At 44.3% G+C, this 18,498-nt stretch overlaps 1 protein-coding gene and 1 long non-coding RNA gene across 5 annotated transcripts in view; one reads left to right on the top strand and one right to left on the bottom strand.

The window, feature by feature from the left end:
- MAPRE2 (microtubule associated protein RP/EB family member 2) overlaps positions 1-18,273 on the bottom strand; it is a 111,934-nt gene extending 93,661 nt beyond the window's left edge. For 2 of the 4 annotated variants that reach the window (XM_078393731.1, XM_020790946.3), the window contains exon 1: positions 18,059-18,195. The gene's annotated coding sequence lies outside the window, so the exon portion shown is untranslated. Of the gene's footprint in view, positions 1-3,316; positions 3,389-18,058 lie in introns of those variants that run through there. The other 2 variants (XM_078393732.1, XM_020790945.3) reach the window with 2 other exon arrangements.
- LOC144589319 (uncharacterized) lies at positions 11,443-14,637 on the top strand. Its single transcript, XR_013545377.1, has 2 exons — positions 11,443-13,541; positions 13,933-14,637. It is a non-coding gene; the product is annotated as an uncharacterized LOC144589319 (long non-coding RNA).
- Positions 18,274-18,498: the final 225 nt, after the last annotated feature.

The raw sequence follows: 18,498 nt of genomic DNA, 5'->3' as shown, positions 1-18,498 counted from the left end.
GCAGTATTTTTCTTTGCAGCATCAGACTTTCCTTTCACTTCCAGGTGCTTCAGCAACTGAGCGTCCTTTCGGCTTTGGAGCAACCACTTCATTAGCTCTGGAGCTACTTGTACTTCGCTCTTCCTCAATAGCATGTTGGATGCCTTCCGACCTGAAGGGCTCATCTTCCAGTGTGGTATCTTTTAGCCTTTTGTTTCTGTCCATGGAGTTTTCTTGCCAAAGATACTGGTGTAGCTTGCCAGTTCCTACTCCAATTGTGTTTAGTCGGAACTCTCCACTATGACCTGTCAGTCTTGGGTGTCCCTGCACGGCATAGCCCATGGCTTCTCTGAGTTACTCAAGCCCCTTTGCCAGGACAAGGCAGCAATTCGTGAAGGGGAATGAATCACTAACAAGTTGCAAATAAGGTGAACTTTCAAAGATGGTGTAAAACTTGGGGTTAAAGCAAAGAGATCAGAAGCTGGGCCACATGTGATGGCCTGTGAAGCTAAACTACCAGGCTTTTGTCTGCAGATGGGAGCAGCCTAAATCTTGTAGTTGATGTGTCTGAGGAAGTGGGTTGTAATCCACAAAAACTCACTAACAGGCCACTTACACATCTTGATGGTACCTGAATACTTTATGCCTGGTGTAATACACACATGTCTTAATTTATTTATACAACAAACCCCACCCTTTTTTATCCTTTAGGACCTTCCTCAAAGTTTTTTCAGACCTTCCACTGATCTAACCATTCTTCTCTGTCTGCTACCAGATTATTTTTCCAACTTTAATATCACTTACAGAATCTTTTTAACTGACATGCTCCCTCCTCTTGCTTAGCTTTTAAACTTACCAGGCAGGCAAACCCACCAGTGTTGTGTTCTGTGTAATGTCTAGTATACAGTGTTGATGGGGTAACTAATAATAACTTAACCTTGAACAGCACAAGCAACAGACAGATGGCTGTTTGCCCAAAAAATCTATTTTTAAAATCAGACTTCAGTCTTACTCATATTTAAAAGAAAAGGGCTTATGGAGCTACAAGATAAGATCTGCCTACTGTACTAACAAATTAACTGCTCACATAAACCCATGGAGTGGTGAAATTTCAGAAGAGGACCCCTGTAAGTCTAAATATAGTTTGTGAGATTTGGAAGTAGTTTGTGAGCTTTTTTATTTGGGTGGTTACCTACTACTTTAAACTGTTTGGTGCTCCAGTGTGGCAGTGAGTAAAATGGACCTCATCTTCATTCTATTTAGGAGAAGCTGTCAGAAGAGCATGAATCCAGAACTTTGAAAACTTGTGCGAGGATAAAACTTTCAGAAATTGAATATAAAAGTGAAATGAGAAAAGTTTCAGCAACTCCATCCTTGGTTAAACTACTCTTTCAGCATACTCTGACATTCTATGTTTCAAAGCATGGCTTACTAGGAGTAAAAGTTATCACTAACAGTGAGATTCAGCAGGGGTCAGTCAGCAACATCTTATCTCTGAATCCTGGCTCAGAGTGTCCCTTTGGAATAATCACTGATTCCAGGTTGCTGTTGACATAAATTATAATGGCAAACTTTGTTTTCCTCATTGTTTTCCACAGGCCCAATGTGAGTTGTAATCTGATTGGAGGAATCCAGTATGGGCTAAGCTACAAACAAAGCTGAAGGACTGGCATATGTCTTGTTCATCAAGGAACTCTTGCTTGTCTTCTTAATATGATCATCATAAACACACTTGCCAGAGAGTAAGCCCCACGAAAGTCAATGGAACATACTTGTGATTAGACACAACCAGGATCATGAACTAATGTGGCAGAGTCAATCTCAATAGGCGTTACCTGTAAACAAACAGTAAATAGAAGCCAAACTGCTTTAACCACAATGAGTGTTTCCCCATCTGTACACAAAACAAATATAAATCTACTTCTGATACATGATACTCTACACCGGTGGTTCCCAACCTTGGGTCCTTAGATGTTCACAGATTACAACTCCCAGAAGTCCTAGCCAGCACAGATAGTGGTGAAGGCTTCTAGGGGTTGTTGTCCAAGAACATTTGGGAACCCAAGGTTGGGAATCCCTGCTCTATACCAAGTGATACTATGAAGTGATACCACTTACTCTATAAAACTCTACACTGGATCCTGGAATATGGTTCCAGTATGCAAGCTAGCATTTGATTGACAGCAGTTTGCTTTGCATAATCCACTTTTAAAATCACATTTGACCCAATTAACACTACTATTCACATATTTGCAAAGACGACATATAGGTACACTATTTTAAAATACTTAAAAATACGAGCAGTTAAACAGAGATTTACAGAGCTTGAAAATGTTACTTTATGGACTGTTCTCAGAATCTTCCAGCATGCTTGGTCAGAGGCTATGCTGCCTGTGGCACTCTAGGAGCCCCAAAAGGAAATATTCCCAAGCAATGAAATCTTAATTGGCCCTTTCCCTCTAAGGCTGCATTTCTACTACTCTCTACAATCTGAAAGCATCCATAGACCTTCTGCAGTCATATCCAACTGTTCAGATACCTTTTTTTTTTTAAAGAGGCCTGCTTTTGGCAAACAGTCTTATAGAAAGTATAATAATCTGCTTTTTATTTAGGATAAAATGTATGGATGATATATTAAAGTAAACAAACCAGTGAATGTATATTCTTGCTTGATATCAAGGCAGAGAATGAATATATAACTGGGTGTGGTTGTCATCAAGGTTCCCCAGATTCTGGGAGACCTACACTAACTCCTCAGCCATACTACCCTGAAATGAAGCGGACTAAATGTGCTGATTGCTGGGGAAATCTTCCTGCTCAGCAACCTCCCAATACCTTAGTCTATCCCAACTAAGCAATGCTTTCAAGGAAACCCACAAATCCACTTTGACTCTTATGCCAAGCCCGCAAAGTAGAAATGCCACTAAACTCACAAAACATACAGGCTTCTGGTAGATGGTCAAGGCAAAGCCTGGTTTTAAGTATCACAAATTCTCTTAATTCAAAAAGGCAAACAACTGTATAAGAAATTTTATATTTTAAAGGTCGGGGAAAAGTAAAAAAAGAGCAAAAAACTTTCAAGAGTGTTTCAGTAGTTGCAAAAAAAGGCAAAAAGGTGTTAGAACAAATAATTAACAGCTTGAGGAAGGAGTAATACAGGGTAAATATGTAAGATAATAAAAAGCCAGCTAAACAAATCTAGTACCTACACTTTAGCTTCAGCATAGTTTCAGAGCAAACATAAAGTGTATTCTTTGCATCAGGACAACAAACTGGCATAACACGTTCTAAGCAATAACTAAGCCAACCAAAACAACTTCTGATCCCATTTTTGTACCTAAAGCTTCTGCCTTCTGAACTCTTCCAGAGGATCTTCCAATCAGGTGTTGAGTTACCATGAGCATTCATGAAGACAAGAGCAGTTTTTAGCTCAGTATCAAAGAATGAGCCAGCCTGGCCTTGAAGGCATCTCACACTGATAAGCTCCAGGTGTTACTCACTTTCAGTTACTAGTGTGTATTACACTCTCCCTCCCAGCCGGCTCCTTCCAGGCACTGACTACAAAGCCTGAATTTTTCTAAGGAGCACCAGAGTACATGATCCTTCAATTTCTCAATTTCCATCAGATATAGATCTCCCATGTATGCATGTATGTGAGGGCATAGTACTCCTCTACACTGTGCAATGTATCCCTGACTGCAGCAATTAGTACTCTTGGGTTTGTTTTTAAATGTGTTTTTAGTACTGGTTTTAATTACCATTTTAATACTTGTTTAATTCTTTTAAAATATTTGTATACTTAATGCTTTTAAATATCCTTTTAATGATGTAAGCCACCTTGGATCATTTAAGGAAAAAGGCTAGGAAAAGATATCTTAAATAATAACAATTTAAAAAAAAAACAGGACTTGGTATTAATGATTTATTTGAACAAGGTCTACTCCAGATTCATAGTTGATCTTTTCCCTTTTTCCTTTGATCCTTGCTAAGAGATTGCCAGGTCAATAGCATCCCATTTCCTGAGACTTCAGAAGAAAAACTTGAGATCTTGGAGTTGAAGAATGGCTCCCAACCTTGGGTAACCCAGGTGTTCTTGGATTGCAACTGCCAGAAACCTCAGCCAATACAGCCGGTAGTGAAAGCTTCTGGGAATCGCAGTTCAAGAACTCCTGGGTTACCCAAGAATGGGAACCAATGGAGTAGAATACTGTGATGGCAAAAAGGTGGACTCTTGCAAGCTAAGGACTGGCAGGGGGGCCATAATTACTTCTGGACTTAGTACCGGATGCCAGTTGAATGTATTGAAATGCATCTAAAATCTGGGCACAACCCAGAGACAAGAGGCAAAAACCACTTTTTTGCTGGCTGGGTTGGATGCATTAAATTCCCAGTGGCTTGAGTCATTGCTACTATTCCTGAAGGAAACAGGGTGACACTCCCCAGGGAGTTCACAAAATGTTTTCTGGGAGGTCACAGTGGTTTTTGGAGGAGAGGAACACATTGCTGTTGACTCACACCCCTGCCTGGTTCTCTTCTGCGTGCACCCTGCCCTTGCTTGCACACACACCCCCAGCCAAGCAATCTTCGCTCCCTGGAGTGGGGCTCCTGGATACCCAAGGCCCCCTGGTGGCACACTTTTCCTCCCCAGTGGTGGGAACTCCTCCTCAGCTACCTGGATCAGGAGGTGGAACTCAGCTGCATCCTCTGCGAGCCAGGCCGCCTGAGGCAGGGCTTGAGTGGTGAAGAGGTAGCAGCAGGCTGGAGGGGGAAGGGGAGAAAGGGTGGAAGAGGAGAAGAAGGCTTCTTGCCCCCTCCCTGCTTCCCCCGCACACCACCATCACATCCATCTTAGGGAAGACAGTTGAGGAGGTGACAGTAGTGGAGCCACCGCTTGAAGGGAGGACAAAAAGGATGATGGTTCTCTTCCTGAGGAAAAACTCGCCCTCCCCCAGTCAAACCCAATTTTAACCCATCCTTCTTAAGCTTCACCTCCCAGAGCCCATTAAAGGATGGGGGGGGGAGGGCAGGGGGAGTGGCTTTAACAAACACCCAGCCACAAATATTGAAACTAGTTGGCCAGATGCAAGGACAGCCATCGGATTAAATATTAGATTATGATTATATTCTGAAAACTCTTTTTAAAATGTGTTTTCTTTACCCCATTAAAATTACTTTATGCCAATATGGTGGGGGGGGGCACAGGTTACTTAGCAATTATAAAAAGGGGATACAACTCAAAAAAGTTTGGGAAACACTACCCGGGGGCTTGCATTCTGCACAGCTTCACCTCTAGCACTTCTGAAGCATTTTTTCAACCCCAGACTGCTTTTTAGACTTGAGGAAGGTCCAACTACCACCCAGAAGGCCAGCTTTTTCAGGCCCAATTGTGCCACTGCCAGGATTTCTGGAAGAAAAAAAAACTTAGGTCACAACACTCCTGCTCTACCTCATGCCTTGCTCCAAATGGCACATAAGGTCCAAGCACATGAATCCACCAGCACTCTCTCCAGCCCCTCCCCCCCCAATCTTTTTGACTGTCACTGTGCATGAACAAGACACATATAGATGCTTTCCTGGCACTCCCCGGGAATGGTTATCCCAATTTTAAACACATAAAAATCAGATTTCCTCCGCCTCCAGCCCTGCTCACCATGAGATGTTTCTCCCCAAGCTGGAAACCTGAAGAAGCATAGCAACTCCCTGAGACGTCTGTCAGTGCCCTGAAACCTGCCAATCCTATCTATGACCCTGATATTGCCCATAATGTTTAAGTAGTTCATTCTTACAGTATTTCTCCCAGATAGAAAAAGCAGCTGCTCTAGTGCAAAAGCATTTCAGTTCCATATAACCACGAAGTACTGAAGTAGCTAATAAAGAAAACAACAATGAATCTTGCGGCAAATTAAAGATTGGCAAGTTTTATTTGGCACAAACTTTCACGGATTGTAGGCCACTTCATCAGATTCCTGGAGTGTAACCTTCACGTGGCAGGTATCTCCATAATAAATGAATTGAAGCTTGCAGTCCAAGTCCCATGGAAAGAAAAAGGTTGCCAAAATGCATGGACTGATTATCCTGCCTTCCTTGCAGGACCCAACACAGCTGATGTTATGTGTATTTAAAAAGAATAGAGCCAAAACACACAATAAATTATGATATTAAAACAGTATTAAACTATCAGATTAATGTTTAATTAATAAATAAATTAATAAAATTAATTGTTAATGAATTCATAACATTACAATCCAATTTATGTTATTTGAAAACAACAATAACAACAAAACATTCATCATTAAAATGTCCTGGTCTGTTGGAATCACGAAATGAACAGGCTGATAGTCTATGTAGTCACAAGTAATTAGGATAGCAAATAATCTTAGAGAAGTTGAAGAAGTCAGCCACACACACAGAAGGATGTCTGCCAGCAGTGCTCCTGATGGGGGACTAGAAAGAGAGGACCTTGAATAAGACGACTGCCCTGCCCTGCTCCCAGGAGGACTGTGTTTATTAACCTTACAAGCTCACAGACAGTTGACAGGGTTCAGATAGGACAATGGTTACATAATGCCATTATGATTGGCCCAAGGAAAGGCAATTAAGTTAGCTCCCTATCACTATGAGAAAGAGGAAGAATGGGCAGTAGCTCCTCCCAGAAGCAGCTGTGATGTCCCAGGAGAGTTTACTCTACTACTGTAGAATCAGCCTAGCAACTTTGGGGAGGGCCATTCCCACACATCAGTCAGTGGCTGAAGAACTATTAAAATACAATGGAACCAGAGTATCTGCAGGGGATTGGTTCCAAGCCCCGTCACCCGCAGATGCTGAAAAACACGCAATTATTAAATGCTATACATTGCATGGCCTCTGACTTTCTCTAGTGGCCAGTTCTGGTTAATACACCCTAGAAATACATATCGATACATATTTTGGGGGGTAATTTAGCATATTCTGGCAGCGGATAAGTAAATCAGTGATACTGTGGATGGGTGTGTGTGTCCTACTATGAAAACAACTCTACTTGCATGGGGAAGGACAGCAAGGAGAGGGCTATCCTAGCCACCCTCAGGAGGGAGTTCCATCTTTTGAGCAAATGGAAACTTTTAGTTTATTATATCTTTAGTTTAATATCTCAACTTCAATTATATCTTCCAATTGTTTATTTGGCAAAGAATGAAATACTAGAGTGGTAATGGTAGTCTAGCCACCGAGGGGGCCTCTCTCATCCTCACCAAACATGCCTGCAAAGTGGTGGGACAGGAAGAAAGGCCTCTCCTAAGAATCACGAGACATGGACAGGCTTGTACAAGGGAGATATATTCCTTCACATAGTGTGAATCCAACATATAGGTTACCCACTGGACTCAAACTGTGCCTGGAAGTAGCCAACAAAACTGTTGTCGCATGGAATTTCTAGTTACTTGCAACCAACATATTTTATAGATTTCAGCTGGAATGTGACCACAAATGATATTACAGTGGGGTATTGACTTGAGAACTTAATTCGTATTGGAAGGCAGTTCTCAAGTCAAAAAGTTCTCAGGTCAAATCTGCATTTCCCATAGGAATGCATTGAAAACCATTTGATCCGTAACTGCTCTTTTCCATCCATAGAAACTAATGGGAAGCTGCTATTCCGTCTTCGACCACTAGAGGGGGATATTTTGTTTCTTTTTTTCTAAGGTCAAGAAAGGTTCAGGGAAGGCAGGGAAGATACAGTCCAGGCAGTACAGTCCCAAGCAGTCCGAAGACTGTCTCCCAATCCACTCTCTAAACGCTGGGAGGAGTGGGGAAGCAGACAGGCACCCTTTTCACTGGCCAACAGTTAACTGAAAGTTCACATTTTGCACTTTCCCTGCCTCCCACGTGGGTTTTTTTTCAGTTCTTAACTGAAATCTAAGTATGTAAGTCAAGTCAATATTTTCCTATGAGAGTGGTTCTTAAGTCAAAATGTTCTTAACTCAAGCCGTTCTTAAGTCAAGACCCCACTGTACTTGGACTGGTGCTTGGTAATTTGAAGTTGCCTTGACTATGTGATCTAGGAAAAAGCAAGTGAGTGTTTACAGTGTTTTTGTGATTGGGACCCCTGCCCTATCAGACACAGAAACATTGTAGGCAAGTTCAACTAAAGGTGCTTACAAGGGCTGCTGTAGACCTTTACTGTGAACATGCAAAGGTCTGCCTGCATTCTGAGGCAACCAGTGAAGTTTAATGGATAAAGTGACAGACCCAGGAGACCTGGGTTAAAATCTCCCCTTGGCCACGGAAATCCACTACAGAAGGTGATAATAACAATAAAACCTTATATCTCTCACATACCTTGAAACCCCCGTTAGGACTGCCATCAAGTGGCTGTGACTTCACAGCACATATTAAAACATTGGGCACATAGGGTGGGGTTTATGTTCACATTCCCATCCTTACTACACTTCAAGCCTCATCCAAATTCAAGCTGTAATGTCATCAAATATCTTGACCCAAAACTCTATGGAAGTCTGTGAAGATGGTTCAAGACCAATGGCATAGGGTCTCTAAGCATCCATGAGATAACCGGATAAGCGAAGCCTCCAACCAGCAGGCGGAATTATTCCGTATAGTGCGCGACTTATCCGGAATTGGTACGGGTGATGGGCCTCCCCCTAGTCTTACACCTGACCAATTTGCAGCATTTTTTAAATCAAAAGTGGAGGCCATCCGCCGGGACCTCTCTCCTTATTTGAACACAGTGAGTCGAGCTGAGATGTCCAGCGCTCCGTCTTGCCCGGTAACTTTTGATTCTTTTCAGCCAGTCACGCCTGACACTGTGGCCAGGGCGCTTGACCGCTGTCGTGCCACCACCTCCTCCCTTGACCCTTGCCCGGCCTGGCTAATCAAAGCAGCCAGGCCGATAACAACGGAATGGGCCACTGTAATAATAAATGGGTCCCTCCTTGAGGGCAGATTTCCATCTGCCCTCAAGGAGACACTCATTAGGCCCATTAGGAAGAAACCAAGTTTGGCGGCGGACGAGATTGGCAACTATAGGCCCGTCGCCAATGTTTCTTTCCTTAGCAAGGTAGTTGAGAGGGTGGTGGCCGACCAGCTTCAGGCGCACCTGGATGAAACAGATGCCCTGGATCCATTTCAGTCGGGCTTCAGGCCGCGCCATGGTACAGAAACGGCATTGGTCGCCCTGTGTGATGACCTATTGAGGGAGGCCGACAGGGGCAATGTGTCCCTGCTGGTCCTCCTCGATATCTCAGCGGCCTTTGATACCATTGACCACGGTATCCTCCTGGGGAGGCTCTCCGAGTTGGGAATTGGTGGCCTGGCATTGGCCTGGCTCCGTTCCTTCTTGGGGGACCGCCCCCAGAGAGTACAGCTTGGGGAGAATGTCTCGGCCCCGTGGAGTCTCAACTGTGGGGTTCCACAGGGGTCGATTATCTCCCCAATGCTATTTAACATCTATATGAGGCCGCTGGGTGGGGTCATCAGGGGATGTGGAGCTCGGTGTCATCAGTATGCTGATGATACTCAGCTGTACATCTCCTTTCCACCTACCACAGGAGATGCCGTTCTGTCCCTTCAGCGCTGCCTGGGGACCGTACTGCAATGGATGCAGGAGAACGGGTTGAGGCTGAACCCGGACAAGACGGAGGTACTGAGGGTGGGCGCTCCCACAGTCGGGTGTTTGGGAAACTTCCTCACTTTTGGGGGGGCGACCCTCCCCGCCAAGGATGGGGTCCGCAGCTTGGGGATCCATCTGGACCCGGCGCTCACCATGGAATCCCAGGTGGCGTCGGTTGTCCGAACGGCCTTTTACCACCTTAGGCGGATAGCCCAGCTGCGGCCCTATCTCGAGGTGGGGGCGCTCACTACGTTGGTGCATGCGCTCGTAATCTCAAGATTAGACCACTGTAATGCGCTCTACGTGGGGCTGCCTTTGAGGCTGCTGCGGAAATTACAGGTGGTGCAGAATGCGGCGGCCAGATTACTCAGTGGTGTGAAAAGGTACCAACATATTTCGCCCACCCTGGCCGCATTGCATTGGCTGCCCATCCGTTTCCGCATCGACTTCAAAGTGTTGATGCTTACTTATAAAGCCCTAAACGGCTTGGGGCCTCGATACTTGGCGGAACGCCTATTTCCACCAAGTTCTACCCGTGTCACTCGCGCGAGTCAGGAGGTGAGGCTGAGGAGCCTAACGCCGAGGGAGGCCCGGAAAGAAAAAACAAGAAATCGGGCCTTCTCGGCGGTGGCTCCTCGCCTCTGGAATAACCTTCCCCCTGACATTCGCGCGGCTCCCTCACTGGGTACTTTTAAAAAACAACTAAAAACTTTGATGTACCGGCAGGCTTTCCCGTTTATTAATTCCTGATTACCCTTCCTTTTCTTCCTTAGCTTCCTCTCATCTTGTCGTAATTTTTCCTTTGTATGATTTATTTAACCGTATTGTTGTTGTTTATTGTTGTAAGCCGCCTAGAGTAATCTTGGTTGATTAGATAGGCGGGATATAAATAAAATAAATAATAATAATAATAATAATAATAATAAAACAATCTAGATGCCACATTTTACACTAGCTATAGCTGCTGAAAACTTTTCAGCAGCAGACTTGTATAGAATGCATTAATACTGTGACAGAAATATGGTACCAATATATATAATGAGAAATCCTCTTTGGAATAGCATGTAACGGTGCAGTTTATTATAAAATTAGCAGTTGTTTGTTTGTTTAGTTGTTTAGTCGTGTCCGACTCTTCGTGACCCCATGGACCAGAGCACGCCAAGCTCTCCTATCTTCCACTGCCTCCCAGTGTTGTGTCAAATTCATGTTGGTTGCTTCGCAGACACTGTTCAGCCATCTCATCCTCGGTCGTCCCCTTCTCCTCTTGCCATCACACTTTCCCAACATCAGGGTCTTTTCCAGGGAGTCTTTTCTTCTCATTAGATGGCCAAAGTACTGGAGCCTCAGCTTCAGGATCTGTCCTTCCAGTGAGCACTCAAAATGGATAGGTTTGTTCTCCTTGCAGTCCAGGGGATTCTCAAGAGTATCCTCCAGCATCACAATTCAAAGGCATCAATTCTTCGGCGGTCTGCTTTCTTTATGGTCCAGCTGTCACTTCCATACATCACGACAGGAAAAACCATAGCTTTGACTATTCGGACTTTTGTTGGCAAGGTGATGTCTCTGCTTTTTAAGATGCTGTCAAGATTTGTCATCGCTTTCCTCCCAAGAAGCAGGCATCTTTTAATTTCGTGGCTGCTGTCTCCATCTGCAGTGATCATGGAGCCCAGGAAAATAAAATCTGTCACTGCCTCCATATCTTCCCCTTCTATTTCCCAGGAGGTGATGGGACCAGTGGCCATGATCTTAGTTTTTTTGATGTTGAGTTTCAGACCGTTTTTTGCACTCTCCTCTTTCACCCTCATTACAAGGTTCTTTAATTCCTCCCCACTTTCTGCCATCAGAGTGGTGTCATCTGCATATCGGAGGTTGTTGATATTTCTTCCGGCAATCTTAATTCCGGCTTGGGATTCCTCCAGTCCAGCCTTCCGCATGATGTATTCTGCATATAAGTTGAATAAGCTGGGGGACAATATACAGCCTTGTCGTACTCCTTTCCCAATTTTGAACCAATCAGTTGTTCCATATCAAAATTAGCAGTAGAATGATATTTATATACTGCAACTGAGCAATAGATCCAAAGAATAGCATTTTGCAGGAGGCAAACCTCTTAACTGTGCAGTGTAGACATAAAGAATCTTTGGCCTTCCAGATGTTGTTGAACTACAATTCTCATGATCCTTCCTTCACCATTGGTTGTGCTGATGGGAGTTTCTGTCAACAACACCTGAAGAACCACAAACCTCTGATTTATTGAGAAGATTATGCTCACTTCATGGCTGAATGGGAAAGCCAGAAAATTGTAATAAGTACAAAGAAGGAAATATCATAAAAATGGGAAAGTGTGTGCCAAGAATAAAGAAACAAAACTGAACGCAATTAAATTTGAATCAATAATTATGTTGTGTCATGTCAATTTCAATTTATGATAACACCTTCCAGGTTTTTCCTAAATGTAGAGTATTCAGAAGTAGTTTATTATTCTGTTTTTCTGGGCTGTAAAGGTAATAATTTACTGTGCAAGCTACACCCACATACACACTAATCTCTGTAGCTAGAAAAATAACTATGTTTTATGGCACTTTGAAATTGACATCCAACAGTTTCTTTATTACAAAATGACATAAGGTTTTGTAGATTATAATTTACTATGTCAGATGTCTGACCATTTAAAGTTAGTTTCAAGGTGCCATCAAACTTTTTTTAAATATGAAAGACTAACTTGGTTTTCACATTACATATATAAATAATGATGTCGCTAGAATACACCTTGGGATTTCTAGAGCAGAAAACACCAGCAAACAGGCTGAATTATATGTTGAACTCAATATATAATTCAGTAAAACAACTTGGATAATTCTCTTAACTGAGTATATCAGGATGCTATTAGGAGAGTTAATTTTATCTTTGGAAAGATTAGCAACTTGCAGATATATAAATCTTCATATTATTTGTAGAGAACACAACTGAAATATTTGGTGCCCTGTTTATTTCCATAGGCCCTGCCACTTAATTAGTCATTGTGCCACTGACTTTTCAGAGATCAGTGACAGTACAAAAACAGCCACAATTTTCAGTTTAAAAGAGGACATCTTGTTCAAAGTGGATCATGATGGCCATGCACTTTGTTCAAGCAAAATTGCTTCTTTTCTGCTTTGACATCACTGAAATTCCAGGTCAAAGCAGCATATTTAGCAACATGGTAGGTAGTGGGAAGATGTCATTCCCAGTGGGTTTAGGAGTGAAAAACACCTCCCTTGAAAATGCCCAACTTGTACTAGGAGGAGATATTAGCAAGGAAGCTCATGGAAATTTTACCTTTTCAAGATGATTTTTTAAAAAAAGCTAAGCTCCACCCATTCACAGCCGAATAAGGATATACTGTAAAATGTGCTGTGGCTATAGGATGCTGAGTGGGAACTAGAGGGAAAGCATAGTAGGTCTGGGTAGGGGAAGGAAAGGGAACACAACAATGTATCCCAGAAAAGAACTAGCTATGGCTGGAAACCATAACAGGAGCACTGCACAATGCAATATTTGGTTGCAGGCCCCACTTGTATGTATTACAGTGGATCCTTGACATACAGACGGCTTGACTTACAGACTTTTTGAGTTACAGACTTCTCTGGCCACAAAATTTAGGTTTGACTTGCAGCCTGAGAATTGACTTACAGACCAGAAAAAAACCAAAATGGAACAAAAACGGCCTGTTACTGGATTAATCGGTTTTCAATGCACTGTAGGTCAATGGAGACTTGACCTACAGACTTTTTGACTTGAGAACCGCCTTCCAATATGGATTAAGTTCTCAAGTCAAGACCCCACTGTAGTTGTAAACTCAGGTATTGAGTCACAACAGGTATGCATCCAAAACTAGGCAAATGTGATGGAAGAAGGAGGTATCAGCATGCTCACATGAACCTCAAGATTTCTAGAAATTGGAAACAAGTATATAAAGGTAAAGGTAAAGGTTCCCCTTGACAATTTTTGTCCAGTCGTGTTCGACTCTAGGGGGCGGTGCTCATCCCCGTTTCCAAGCCATAGAGCCAGCATTTTTTTTGTCCAAAGACAATCTTCCGTGGTCACATGGCCAGTGTGACTTAGATGCGGAACGCTGTTACCTTCCCACCGAGGTGGTCCCTATTAATCTACTTGCATTTGCATGCTTTCGAACCGCTAGGTTGGCAGGAGCTGGGACAAGCAACGGGCGCTCACTCCGTTGCGTGGATTCGATCTTACGACTGCTGGTCTTCTAACCCTGTAGCACAGGCTTCTGCGGTTTAGCCCACAGCGCCACCACGTCCAAACCGTTCTGCGGTTTAGCCCACAGCGCCACCAAGTATATAAAGGGTGAGAAACCTCAGGTCCAACAACAAAAAAAAAAGCCCAATGTTGCCAGAACATGCTCACTAGCCATAGAATTCTGAATGTTTCAATTGAAGGAGAGGAGAAAACACAGACTTGCAGGTGGGTGGTGGTGGAGGAATAGAATTATCCAGAGAAAAGAGGTTCAGTTGGCTGGCTAGAAACCTGAACAGGAGGCTTCCACAGTGCAACATTTTGTTGCACAACAAACTGCCATGACTTATATCATCTACCCTATTACCAAGATTTATCCAGTCTTGATAATGGGGACAACAATTTGGCTGGGGACAATGGCACATGAGAAGAAAAAGAGCACAGACGCCAGAAGATATTTCTCATAGCCTTGAAAGACAAAGTGCCAAAGATGGAATTAAGACATGAGGAACTGCTGCAAAATATCAGTCAAGAGACACTTGGACTAGTCTTACTTGGAAATACATCCTCATGAAGTAAGCACTCCTGCTGAACATCTGGCATTTGAGGACTTTTATATATATAAAAGTTTTATATATATAAAAGTCCTCAAACTATTTACAACTTCTTTATAGAGTTTATAGATTTATAGAAAGCATTCATATTAGTAGACGTTTTCATGTACTGCATATAATAGAAGTCTGGAAACAGTATAACTTTTGTGTCTTCTACAAAATTTCACTACCATTTAAATTTTCTCCATTGTGAAAGAAAAACAATTTGATATAAAGACTTTGCAAATGACTCCTTAGTCATACTGTCAGTTAAAAATATCACTGTGTCTTTGCTTCCACAAAGAAGGCAGAAACAGTTCCTAGAAAAGCCTAGCATATATACATGCTGCCCTAAGACCCACTAGATGTAACACATATATCAGGGAGCTTCAGTGCATAGGGAAATGTTGAATGTTAACTAGCTGCTGAGGTCATGAAAGTTAATGTTCAGTCCAAACAGCTGTGCATTTTACTCACTAAATCTTCTGTTAAAAACACACATACTTGCTCTTTAACCAGACCTAACTGAAGCATGTAGCATGAATAAATCAACTGCCTGTGCTGATTTTAAGCTAGAATAATCCTGAGATAAATTATAACTCAAAGCAGCCAAAGATTTATTATTTCCACACTGTCCATACACAGTGCCTGCTTCTAGCTAGCTTATTTAACTATGCAAAGCTGGGGGAAAGTGAGTAGGAGGTGTAGAAAAACTATTTTCATTACTGTGCTGCTGATTTGTATGCTATCCAGGGCTTCATTCTTACTAGGCTGAGTTTGGCAAGGAGAACAAATCAGCATGAACTCTCCTATGTGCTATGTGAAGTGAAAATCTTTCTTCTTCTAACTTGCAAATTGTACCTAAACTTTCAAACATGAATTATGAATGTATTTGTTTCTGAAGATGAGGGCATCTTAAAATAGACAGCTGTTAAGTAAATCCCTGTGTCCAATGAAATCAAATATCCCACTCACCCCTTTATACTTAACACCCAGGCTTGCTGCTTGCCAAAGTTATTTGTGTGTGCATGAGTGCTTTTTCCTGTCCACAGAAAAAGGCCAAGCAGCAGTGAGAGATTATTTCACACGTTGGATGTAATGGCCTTGGCCAGGTGGGATAGGAGCTCATTTATGGTAATCATCACGGTTTAATTTAACTTCAGAAGGTAGTAATCCATCCTCAGCTCCCAGTTCCCATTTATTCTGGTGAACAGGGGTTCTAGACTCCTGCCTTAAAATTCTGCCCAGGTAGCATCACTAAGGAAAAGCACCCCTGATATTTAAGGACAAATTGTGACCTTCAAGAACTTGGTGAATAGCAACTTCCATGCTATCAAGGAGTGTTGGGAAGTACAGTCTTGCAACATATAGAAGTCATGACTGGTAATGGGCTTTTAGGGCTACAGATCCTGACAGAGAGACAGATATCTTATTTACAGATTTTTATACCACATTAATGTGAGGCACTATTCCACATCTTATAGACACACCTAAATGTGGCTCACCTGGCAGAAAGGCTTAAGCTGGAAGGACTTGAAGCCTAGCTATGCACTCAAGCTTCCTGTTCCTGCCCTGATGCTAGCTAGTTGTTGTTTCTGAACAAAAAGCTAGGCCTAGCTGAGTTTCAAAGCCTTCCAGTCTGAGCCCCTTTCCCATGTGAGCCACATTTAGGAGTCTGTCTGTCAGGTAGAATCCCCATAATGGAGAACTGTGGGATTTGTGGTCCAAAAATCCCATTCTTAGTCTGAAATTCAGATCTTGTCCTTCACCCCTCCTAGTCTGAAATTCAGATCTTGTCCTTCACCCCACTCTCCTTTATATTATACATCTCTCTCTCTAGTGTCATGGTGTTCAAAGGAGACACTTTTTGATGGATGGATGGTTACAATTAGCAGGACCAGAGAGATGTTCCTTCAGCAGCACAGCTTGGAAAACCTACTTTTTGGTTCTATACCTCCAAGAAGAGCTAGGGAACTGTCAGAGCTGTATTCTGAAAAAGTATCTTCTGAAGCCCTCTGCTGCAGACATCAAAATCTTTTTGCTGATCATACATAGCCCAAAGATTCTCCTCTAGCCACAGTTTGGGGAAGGAACATGAGGGCTAACTAAAAGACAACAACACACATTTAAACATGCATAATTAACTCACTCATTTTTGTTCTGGAGAAAAAAAAGCAACAATGCCACCCCAATCCGTTTTATGCTTCTTTGGAAAATTAATTCCTGGTTAGTTGCTCTTAGTTAGTCCCAGAAGATGTTCTTTATTGTTACAGATATAACTTTAATGGAAGGAGCCCTTTTCAGCAGAAAGCCAGTGCCTATCAGCTACTATTTCCCCAAAATCAAAATGAGCAGACTATGTGTTCTCATTTAAATGTATGACTAACATCACAAGTAGTGTGTTCTAAGACACTTTTAAGTACAGTACTCTTTTGTTACCGATTGAATAATGCCCCTCTTCAGACATCCTTATGTACATATCAATGGCTAGTATGTGTACAATTGTGTACATATTGTGTATGCTTGTCTTCCCAAGTGTTGTGGGGGATTCAGAAAGGAAAATAAGTTTGAAAGGTGTGCATGTTTTAAAAGATGAAGAACACTGCTCTGTAACCAGACAGCTAGCATTTACTAAGATATGGCAAAATGTAGGTTGAAGTTGCAGCATCCACATGAATGCCAAGCAAACAAAGCAACAGCTGTCAAGCATTTTACCGCCTACGTGGTGTTTTTGCAACTAATACCCAGGTCAGGTATTTAACTGAAGAAACGGTGCATTTTAAGCCAAGCCACAGCAGTTCCCCCCCCATCATCATCAACCGACCCCCATCCTGCCCACCGATCCACTTCATCCCCACCCCCTCGTACCCAACCAAGCCTGCCAAGTTCCGCCCCTGATCTGTCAAAACACCACCGAGCTCCCTCCAGGGCCAGCTTATCCCTGGCTCTCCCAACCGAGGACGGATTTTGGAGATCACAGTTTGGCAGCCCATGCCACAGCCGAGGCGGCTTTCCCTCGCCAGTCCAGACAGCTTTGTTTTGACAGGCTCCTCCTGAGGCTGGCAGCGCTTTCCACTCCTGTGCAAACAGGGCTCTTTTGTAGCTCGCCCGCCTCTTTGCCAACCTCCCAGCGCGTAAGGCTGAGTTCTTCTTGCCTAACTTCTCGCCCTCCCTCAAAGCCCCGCCGCTCAGCCACCAATCGATTTCCCTTTCCCCTTTTTCGAGCTTCACTTTGCCCGCGCGCCGCCTCCTCTTCCTCTTCCTCCCCGCCCGCACGGCGCGCGCGCGCCTTTTCCTCGCCTTCTCCTCCTCCCTCCCCCCTGCGCCCCGGTGTGTGGACTGGAAATTCCCCTCACGGAACCTCGCACGTCGCGGCTGCCAGCGTGGCAACCCTCCACATTCCTCGCTGCAGAGCCGCGGGAAGGACGGTCCCGTTTCCTCGTACCCGGCGCCGGGACTCAGCCCGGTTCCCAGGCGGCCAGGTGCGAGGCTGCTCTCCGGGCAACTTCTAGGGAGCCCCGGGCTACCTTGCCAAGGGTTCCCCCCTGCCGCGGCGCGCTCCCGACCCTCGCCCTGCCGGCGGGCAAGGGCGCTCTCCCAGGAACGCGCCCCTGGACGCAGTCGCCGCCCCCCCCCCACTCACCTGCTGACGGCGGGCTCGGGCGTCGAAGGCGCGCCGCTCCCCTTTGACAGCCGCTGCCTTTTGTTTTCCCCACCCTCCGCCGCCGCCTTCTGCGCTTCGGCGGCCGCTCCACCCCGAGAGCCACGTGAATCAGCCAGGCGGGCGGGCCGGCGGGCGGGCAAGCCAGCCCCAGCCAGCCAGCCAGCCGGGCCGCGCTGAGGATGGGCGGTCCTGGCGGGGAGCCGTAGCGGCGGCGGCGACTGACGGAGAAGAGGAGAAGACCGAGAAGAGAAGGGGGCCAAGTCCCAGAGCCCAGCCCGAAGGCGGAGTGTGCCAGGCGGCGGCGGGGCGGCCAAGGGAGGCGGGAGCGCGGTGTCAGGCTGCTGCTCTCGCTCTCTCTTCACTCCTCCCCCCCCCCCTCCACAGACGCACTTCGCTTCCTGCTTGCTCAGTCAGTCGTC

This window comes from Pogona vitticeps, chromosome 4, assembly GCF_051106095.1.
Source record: "Pogona vitticeps strain Pit_001003342236 chromosome 4, PviZW2.1, whole genome shotgun sequence".
In the NCBI taxonomy this organism is placed as follows: Eukaryota; Metazoa; Chordata; class Lepidosauria; order Squamata; family Agamidae; genus Pogona; species Pogona vitticeps.
Note: the sequence above shows the minus strand (reverse complement) of the source record. Positions and strands in the feature narration are given on the sequence as shown.